The sequence below is a fragment of the Sapajus apella genome, unplaced genomic scaffold, assembly GCF_009761245.1.
Source record: "Sapajus apella isolate SASKATOON/1434 unplaced genomic scaffold, GSC_monkey_1.0 scaffold57, whole genome shotgun sequence".
Taxonomy (NCBI): Eukaryota; Metazoa; Chordata; class Mammalia; order Primates; family Cebidae; genus Sapajus; species Sapajus apella.
Window position 1 is genome coordinate 6,443,451 of NW_022436997.1, and position 11,144 is coordinate 6,454,594.

Below are 11,144 nucleotides of genomic sequence, written 5' to 3' on the forward strand. Positions count from 1 at the left end.
AATATATACTGTTTTTATACATGTGATTTTATTAAATTTACAGATTTAAAAGCAAAATAAATAAATATACAGCTGTTTCTTGATACTTATAGACAACACTATGGTGTGAATATTTTTGTCCCCCAAAATTCATATGTTTAAACCCTAACCCTCAAGGTGATGCTATTAGGAGATGGAGCCTTTTGGGAGAGACATAGGTCACGAGGGTGGATCCCTGACCCATGGGGTTAGTGGCCTTATAAAAGAGGCTCCATGCTGCAGCTTTGCACCCTCCACAATAGGAGGGCACAGCAAGAAGGTATCGTCTATGAGAAATGGGTCCTCACCAGACATGTAATCTCCCAGCACTTTGATTTTGGACTTACTGGCCTCCAGAACTGTATGACATACATTTCTGTTGTTTATAAGTTAGCAGTGTTATGGTCCTTTTATACAGAAGCTCAAAAAGACTCAGACGCACTTTTACTTTTATTCAAGAATAGTTTGATAAGCCCAGTAAAAGATTCTAAAATTAAAAAAAAAAAAGTACTTTCCTCATGACTAAAATATTCCAGTCTTATTAATTTAAGAACGTTACAGTATACAGTTTTTCCTATCTTTATTAGATTCATATATGATTCCCATTTCCATTTAAAAAAATCTTGGCTCTTCATGCTTACATATGTACATTATAGTAAAGTACCTATCTCCTGCTATCCATCCAGGCTCAACTTAATGGCTACCTTTATTAAGGTTTCTGGACCAGACCACCACACATTTCCTATTTGAATGGATTCAGCTTAGGTTAGAATCATCTACGGTCAAAAAGAATCATCTGCTTTGCTTGTGTGTTTTGTAGACAGTGGAAGGCTATTGAGAGAAAAAAATATTATACCTTTTACTTCTTTTGTAGAACAGCTCTGGGCTTCAGTTGAAGTGATTTCAATTCAATTTCTGAATGAAGTATAAGCCTGTGCAGAATTATAAAACCTGATACTTATTTCAATTCTTCTACTAAATAACTGTGTGATCTTGGGCAACTCATTTTCAGACTTTTCTACAAAATGAACTCATTAAATCAGATTATCTCCAAGGTCTCTTCTAGTCCTGCAATCGTATAATTTTAGCCATAAACATTAGGTAATAACAGAAAAGCAGAATTATATAGCATCCACTGTATATTAAACTTCTTTCTTTGTCTGAAATCCTCAAAGAGTATTCATCAGTATACTTTAACCTGAAAATTCATGGTTTTTATCTGAAATATTTACAAGTTTATTATGGATAAATAACCCCAACCTGGTAAGCTTATTTGAAACTCTGGCAAGTACTAGTAGCTAAACCTCTCGGGTTTGCAAAATTGGGCAGTAAATTGTATGACAAGGGGTTTTCTCCTGAGATTTCCTATGTTTGCTGCTTCTGGCAGGTTGGAATTAGAGTGAGAAAAGCCAGTTTTGTGATACCTTGTTACTGCCACTCCCAGGTGGAGTTCAGAAGTGTAGACACAATGACAAAGGTGATGAAAACATCATAACAACAAAAGAAGAATTTAATCAAATTTCATCCGCTCTCTAAAAGCTTGCAGGCCCAGCTCCACTGTTGCCTATATTTATTTGTATATTGCATTTGTAAAATGAACTTTCTCCTTGGGGAAAAAAAGAGAGTTATGTAATTACCAGTTGGAATTGACTAGCCCTATACCAGAGAAGCAAAATAACATCTTGGATTTTAAGTGGATGCAAAATGTAATATTAAAAGCAGATAACATCAACATCTTTTTGTTAAAATCCTGAAATGTTAGATATCAAATTTACCTATAACACTTATTTATCCTTCAGCCATGCTCATTAGTGTAAATTTTGTCTTGTTTCTTCCAATTCACTCCTTTCCAGGTTTCCTAAGCTACATCCATTTGTAGCTCTATTCAACGCCTCATCAGGATTCCTGAACAGGCAAAGCAAAAGTAATTTGCTTCCAGAGCAGAGGTATTATGTCCCAGAGATTACCATCATCTTACTTCAAATATTTATTCCTAGGTGATGCCATATCTTTGTCTGTATCCTGACAAAAACCAAAGATAAGGTTTTCTCACTTATCTTTATATACCTATCATTCATAGTAATAGCATTTTTCTCCCAAGAACTGATGGCCAACTCTGAATCTTACTGCCAACTCCTCTGGCCATGAGATGGTCTTCTCAACGTGAAGTTTCTTCAGCTTGCTGTTCAAAATATTACTAGCATTAATCCCCTGCCTGTGTGCTCTGTCCATGTGAGGAACCTACTCTGCCACCCACATTTGGATCTAAACTGAAGTGTGGTTCAGGTGATAAATTTAACCCCCAATTTTTTCCTTTGCTGAGTGCTAGGTTTTGTTCCAAAACCTAATGAATACTCCTTTTCTTCACTGCCTTTGCTGTCTTGGTTCTCACATTCATTGTGCTTTGGACACAAGAAAGAAATTATAATTCCATCCATCATGCCCCTATTATGGTGTATCTCTTCTGGAAAATCATTTTCTGTGGTTATAGCTATCCCAGTCACTGAATTTATGCAAGTATAAATACTAAGTTTAGTATTTTTTATTATATAGATTGTACTCTGGTATATGTTTGCATATTTTCCAATCAAAGTTACAAATTCTTGAGAGCTGGGGTTATGTTTTCCATCTTTTCTATCAACTACTATATCCAGCATGCCATTAGTGCTCAGTAAAAAGTCCCAGTGTGACTTTAAGACATGAAACATTTGAATGATCTAATATAAGTTATAGATTTTATTTAGAATATATATTGCTGTGTATTTATCTTCAGTTCAGTTCAACAAATATTTATTGAGCAACTAACACAGTGTCTTATACATAGTAAACCTTTAATAAACATTTAGGCATAAAATATTAGCAACTTATCTGAACAGTGAATGGAGCCCTAGCAGGAGAGGAGGAGATAAATAACTTCTAAGATATTTTCTGGTTTGTTAATTCAAGTTTTTATATTTTGATTTTAGAGTGAATTGCATTAAAATATTGCATAAGCTCATTTGACCAACTGATACAGAAATCTGTTGCAAAAATTGGCACTTCATTGAATTTGAGATCATCACAGATATTAGGTAGTGGATAATCTGGTTTGGTGAGGCTAATGTTGTCTTTGGCCACATTTTTTAAATTTACTGATGGGGCATTTCTTAGGTGAATCCTCAATAAATGGTTTTAATGAATCAAAATGTTGAGGCATTTTATAGAATCCCACGGTGAAGTAGGTGTTGAGAAAATGGCAGTTATTTCTTCACGCACAACATGAGCATCACAAAACAAAATGTTGGCACTAATCAGAAGCCCTTAAAAAAAGATGCACTGTGACAGCAAACTCAAGTACGGCCTCGAAAAGCTCGTTTAAACATGTTATCATATCAGTCTTTAGGAAGGAAGGATTGGTGTGCAGCAGAGCTCTCTCTGTTTTGTGGGTCAAAACGGTAACTCCTTGGTGATTAGAAGCAGATCAGATCTTGAGTTTTTCTTGTGTCAGGCATGTAATACACAGAATTTCTTACTTTAGGTATCCTCTTAGGGTCTTTGAACTAATTTTTCTGCAGTGTTTCCTGCTTCCAGAAACAGTTCTAAACTAATAAATGCAGAAGGGCTGTCTCACCCTATTTAGATACATATTTACTAGATGACTTGTTTTGCTTCATTAATAATATTTGGAGATTGGTATTATTATCCCCACTTTGCAGATGAGGAACTTAGGTTTCAGATGAAGTTATTAACTTATCTCAAGGACCCAGCCCTTAGGTATCATAGACTTACAGAAAATAGAAGTTACATAAGTTAAGCTATCATATTCTCATTTGAGGAAATATCTGATTTATAGACTTATTATATACAACTATGTATTGAGCATATAATTTATAATTATTTATAATTCTTATTTACAATAATAGCAAAGAAAATGATAAAAATTAAATTACCCATAATCACATCAGTGTAATGTTGATATCCTTTTCCTTCCTCTTTGTATACCTTAACCCATGTTCTAATAATTGATATATTTAAATATTTTATAGTATTGTAAATACTCTTTACAGTTTGCTTTTGTTACTTACTGAGAAATTACAGGCACTTTTCAAAAAAAATTTGAAGCCATCCAGTGTATACTTATTGACAGTCAACATTCTAAGCTCCAAGGATATAGTAATAAAAGATACAGTTCTTATCCACAAAGGGTTTATGGTCTAGTGAAAAAAAACAGTGAATTCATATGCATAATACAGTGGGAAGTGTGCTATGATGGATGAATTATTGATGGTACTACATAACCCAGAATAGTGCATAAATGCATAGAGGGATGTTTATATTTGGGCTGTACAGGAAGAAGCAGTTCAGAAAGGAGATTAAGGAGGTGTGGTCACAGAGGTAGAAAATAATAGAGAGAATTTTATATCGTTTAATATTTGATATAATTTAATCAATTTGAGGTAGTAGTATGTGCTTGGCCATTTTTATTAGACATTATTTATAACCAATTTTAACTGTTATAAATAAATAACGTTGCAGTAAATGCTTTTGTGCATATAGCTTTTATCTTATTTTGAATTATCTTCTTGCAATGCATTCCCAAGTGTGAAATTACTAGAAAGGGCACACACACACACACACACACACACACACACACACACACACCATTTTTTATTCTAGCTTTTGTTATACAACCCCAAATTGCTTTTAAAAAGGCTGATACCTATTTGCAGTGTCACAATTAATATATGACTATATTAGTTTTGCCAATATTCTCTAGCTTTGTGTAATCTTAAACTTCTTTAAATTTTGCTAATCTAATAGTTACAGAAAAATGGAAGTAATTTCTGAGAAGATGAAATATTTGGCCAAAAAAAATGGATGAGGGAAGGAACACAACACACTTAGGGCATAGTGATGAGTATGATATGACAGAAAAATGCTCAAAATGAAGCACTTTAATCACACAAATCATAAAATTTTAGAGCATAATTTTGTGATTTGAAACAAGAAGTCAGCTATGATAGACCAATGTTCTTTAATGGAGTTTCAGATTTATGCATTGGATCTTGACAAGATCCAGCCTTCAGGAAAAAATCTCCACTAGTGTATTTTATTTTCACAGATATTTATGGACATTATACAGCAACCTATTGCTGACCGAAGTCTCTGCTCCTCTATATTCATTTATCTCTTGGTAACATGGGCAGTTCTTTCAGATGAGCCATGGACCTAATGGGAGAACTTGGAATGAGATTTTTTTTTACTAGAGTGAGTCCTACCAAGTCCTTAGTCACTTAGAAGTGTCAGTGAGAAGGGACTCTGACAGGCAGCTCTGTCAATGTGAACAGAGAGTTTTAGATCAAGCCCAGGAACATTACTGTCAAAAATTACAACCTCAGCGTTGACATAAATGTTGACAGCACCATTTTCACTGATAGTGGTATCAGAGTAGATTATGATTCACAAAGGACTCTCCAACAAGCAATGATTTAGATGAAAAGCTCCCAAATAAGTAAAGAGAGAGGAAAGGGAGAAGCAAAATATGAGGACTGCAGGTTACAAAATTTTATCAAGGCAGCATCATGCCATGACAATATACATCTCTCCGTCCTGGTAATGAGGGTTTGTCTGCAACTTTATAAAAAGAGAAACATGAAAATAGAAATTCAGACTCTCCTCTGAGTCTAGCCTAACTGCTAATTCAGCCTTGTTGTACACACATTTCTGTAAAATATTTGAAAGAATGATGATGGTGTATAATTACAGAGCCAATAACTAACTTTTCTTGTGTGCCAGCAAAATGTTTTAGAAATCAGAACTATGTAGACAAACAAAAAGACATTTGACAAATAAATGCATATAGAGATCAAGACATGACACGTTTACTTATTCCACATAGAGAAATACCATTAATTTACCAAAGCTCACCTCAACTTTCCCCAGTACTCTGGATAACCACACTGTTTCACTAATATCTCTGATATTGCGACACTCAAAGATATCCTATTAAGCAGTACAGTGTATCTTCAATTTCCGAATAACTTCCATGTAATGTTCTGACCCAATTTAAATTGTAAACACTTTTCTACTTTTCTTTTTTTCCTCACAGCACTGAGCAAAGATTTGGGCATGTAGGTGGTAGGAGATACATTGAAATATGTGAATTTAGAGCAATTACCTTGTGGAAACCAAGGAATACCTGTGAAATATTCAAATACAGTCATGTGTTACCTAACGACAGGGATATTTCCTGAAAGAAATGTGTCATTATCCAGTTTTATCATTGTGCAAACATTATAAAGTGTACTTACACAAACCTAGATGGTATAGCCTACTATACATAGAGGCTATTGCTCCTAGGCAACAAACCTGTACAGCATGTTACTATACTGAATACTTTAAGCAATTTTAACACAATGGTAAATATTTGTGGAAGCATGTCTAAACATGGAAAATGTACAGTAAAAAGTATGGCATCAAAGATGAACAACGGTATACCTGTTTAGGGCACATACCATGAATGGAACTTACAGGACTGGAAGTTTCTCTGGGCGAGTCACTGGGTGAGTGATGAGTGAATCTGAAGGTCGAGAACATTACTGGACAATAGTGTAGATGTCAACACTGTACACTTAGACTACACTTAATCTATTTTTAAAATATTCAATAATAAATTAACATTAGCTTACTGTAATATCTTTAAATTATACACTTATTTTTTGACTTTTGACTCTTGTAATAACATTTAGCTTTGAAGCACAAACACACTGTACAGTTGCACAAAAATATTTTCTTTCTTTACATCCAAATTTTATGTCCTTTTTATATTTTAAAACATTTTTATTTTGTTTTGCATTATAATGTTTTTATCATGAACTAAGACATCAAAAAACATATTAGCCTGGGCTTATACAAGGTCAAAATAAAAACTATTACTGTCTTCCACCACCACATCTTGTTCCACTAGAAAGTCTTTAGAGGCAGTAAACAGGCATGAAGCTATCCTCTACTACAGTAATAATGCCTTCTTTTAGAATACCTCCTGAAGGACATGCATCAGGCTGTTTTACAGTTAACTTTTTTTTTAAGAAGCAGATGGAGTACACACTAAAATAATGATAAAAACCATAGTATGATAAATACATAACCTAGTAATATAGTTGTTTTTAATTAGGTGGCTGCAAAAGTAATTGCGTTTTTTGCCTTGAAAGTCATATAATACTTAATCATTATCAAGTGTTATGTACTGCACATAATTACGTGAGCTAGACTTTTATATAACTGGCAGTGCAGTAGATTTGTTTATACCAGCATTACCATAAACACTTTAGTAATGAGTTGAGCTCAAACTTTACCTCAACTATAACAGCATTAGATTATAGGAATTTTTCAGCTCCACTATAGTCTTATGGGACCACTCTTGTACATGTGGTCTGTATCTCACCAAAATGTTATATGGCACATCACTTTATCTTGTGCAAATATATTTTCTATTATCTTTCCTTTCAGAAAAGAAAAATCGCTTCCACTAAATATTTATACAAAACAAATTATTTGAGAAATTATTGAATTATTCATAAATTATGTCTCAGCTTTTTGGGCAAATTATCTAAAGTGAAAAATGAAGTTAAATTAATCTACATCAAAAGAATTTGTCTAGAGTCAGTTTAAACCTCAAATGCTTACTACTGCTTCTAAATGCTCCTGTAAATATTGGGATAACATTCTGGAGACCACGTGGTTTTACCCCATAGTAGCACCTTATGCTGCATTACAATAACGTATATATTTGTGTTTATCACTCTATGATATTAAAATTTTCAGTAAAGGAAATGAGTTTTATGCATCATTGTGTTCGTCAACATCTGAGTATGATAGCTAGGATATGAGGTCCTGCATAATACATATTTTAGTAATCAATACACTAATAGATCAATATATCAATGTTGCGTCCTTAGGTTCTTTATGAATCAGGAAAATCATAATGGGGAGAAAGAAAATAAAATACGGGTTGGGAGACTGGACAACTGATAGAGACAGGTCTGTTATGAAGATTATTTACAAGAAAACATTATTTTACCTAGGATTATCACAGAGTCAAACACTGAGTATAAATTTTTGTATACATTTTCCAGAAACTAGCCATGGAACATGGTGACCTTATATCCAATGACAAACTGAAAATGTTATTGAGGAGTAAAACTTCCTTTTAGTTTATTTCTCAAACTTAGGCTTAATTAATATTTACATTAATTTCCCAAGAAGAGGAAAATAAATGCATTTTGCAAAATGCAACTTTTGCCTTAGCAATTCAGATTCCTGGGGGATAGCTCCCATGTTAAATCTCTAGTCTGAGATTTCCTCTGGCCTATGGAAGGGGTGAAGAGCAGAAACTGAGTGAGATGGAAGTCTGGCCATCACAGGTATAGGTATTGGGGGATCAGGTGCTCATAGTGTGCCCAGAGGGTGAGTTAAGTCAACTGGCAGAGAGAATATAACCACAGGAAGGCCACACTAAGGCCACACTTACTTCCAACCTAAAAAATGACCCCTTGAAACTCTTTCTTCAAAGCTTTGTTCCATCTCAGCAGTACCTAAAGAGGTTATAAATAATTCTGTGCTGGGGATTCCAGAATTGCTAGTTTGCCATCATCATCTGAAGTTCTTTTCTTTAATATGTATTTTATTGGCCAGGCCCAGTGGCTTACATCTGTAATCTAGCAATTTGGGTGGCTGAGATGGGAGGATCACCTCAGGTCAGGAGTTCAAGGCCTGCCTGGCCAACATGATAAAACCCCATCTCTATTAAAAATACAAAAATTAGCCAGGTGTGGTGGCACGTGCCTGTAATCTCAACTACTCAGAAGACTGAGGCAGAAGAATCACTTGTACTTGGGAGGCAGAGGTGGCAGTGAGCCAAGATGGCACCACTGCACTCTAGCCTGGGAGACAGAGTGAGACTTCATCTGAAAAAGCAAAACAAAGCAAAACAAAACAAAAAACACAACTCTGTGTGTGTGTGTGTGTGTGTGTGTACGTATACACATACATACATATTATTGCTATTGGTATTCTTAATTATATCATTAATGATACACCATCATTATTATTACTATTTTTATCATCATTAGTTTCTAAAATCAATGTAATAAATCCTAGAGGAGAACTAAATGCTCATTGGACACAAACAGCTAACGAATAGTATTACGCATTTTTATGAGATGAAAAATATAATGAGAGAGAATAAAGATGAGAGAGAAGAAGTGAGGGAGTTAAAGGACCTCACTAATGCTATATTTGTCCATTTATAAAATGGATTTAGGTTCAGTTCTTTTAAGCAAAATAATTTTCTCATTCTTTAAGAGTTTGACTTCTTTTCATGTAAAAGTTTAAAAGTTAAAAAATAAAGTGGACAGAAATCAGCTTAATAATGGGTAATTTCCCATTAATATACTCTGTGAGCATCCTTACAGGGACAATTTAGCAAAACTATTTTACCACTTATTGAGATGATTAAAAATAATCTGATTATGAAGCCAGTAATTTAGACTAGTACTATTTAAGCCAGGAAGAAATCAAATCTATTCTTCTTTTATATTCTTTCTCTTCTTCCTTTTCTCTTTCTCAAACTATACAAAATTTCTAAAGCAAATTCAAAATAAAATTGGAAATAGATGTTTGAAGCAGTGTTCTTGCTTCCTAAGTTTCCATTCACACATTTATCTAACATTTATTTAAAATGATGTTGTTTAACATTATTTTAAAACCTTCACAACCACAGCAAATGTATCTATGTTGGACTCAAATTTAAAACAAAGATGCAGAGAGAGTCGCATGATGTGCTCATTGCTATACAGCTGGTAAGGATTATTACTTACCAGAAGTATAAATTAATAAGATTTTGCAGCCATAGTAGAACCAAGAGACTGTAATTCTAGAACAGTCATTTTTTGAAGTAGTTGTTACTGTGTGTCCTCATAGTTTATGCTGACTTTCTGTATCGTCCCCACCCTCATGTTGAAAGAGTTCTAGCACTAGGCAATTATATGTAATTCCCTATGTTCCCTTTCACATATTGTAAATAAAAAGTTTTCATATTCAGGGATAGAACATTTACAGAAAAGTACACTAAATAAAATATTCATCAGTGAATTTCTTCATTGTGGTTGTAGTTTGAATAACTCTGATTACTAATGTAATTGAACATCTTTGGCCATTTTGTTATAGTTTTTGTGAAATGCATGTTTAATTATGTTGCCTACTTTTCTTTTGGTTGATTTCTCCTTATTGATGTGTAGGAGTATATTATATATTCAGATATGAGCCCTTTGTGACTAAGGCATTTCAAATAATCTTTTTTCCATTTTGTGATTTGCCTTTTTGTTCTCTTAATGATGTCTTCTGATACACACACAAATATTCTCTGTTGATTTAGTCCAATATATCAATCTTTCTTTTTTTTCCTGTTTAAAAAGTCTTTCCCTATACCAAAGTCCTAGAGATTTTTCTCCAATATTATCTTCCAAGAGATTAATTTTTTTATTTCTCATTAAAATGGAAAATCAATGTGGAATTGATTTTTAAGTATGGGGAAAAGTAAATGTCATGACGATTTTTTCATGTGGATATCTAATTATTCTAGGACCAATTAATGGAAATATTATACTTTCCCATTGTTTGAAAGTATCATCTTTTTCCTGACTTAGGTTTAGTAAGTCTGTCAAGCTATCTATTCTATTGCTCTCACTTCATCTCATATTGTGCCAATACTGCATACTCCTAATTAATGTAATCTTACAATTATTCTTGATATTTGGTAGAGCATGTTTTCTCACTTTATTATTCTTCTTAAAAGTATATCCATAATTCTTTCTCCTCTGTATTTTCATATACATTTTAGAACTGTATATAACATAAATTTCACATGTTAATGTAGACACAGAAAAATTATTGGAATATTTACTTAGATTTACATTTTTTGAATGTTTGAAGACTTGGTTATTGTTACTGAAAAGAGAATTTGTTCTATAGTTGTTGAAAAAGGTGTCATATATCTTCAGTATACTAATTGTGTTCTTCAAAACTTCTGCATTTTAATAATTTGTCTATTAGTAACTGCATGGAATTGTTACTAATTCTAGAATTTT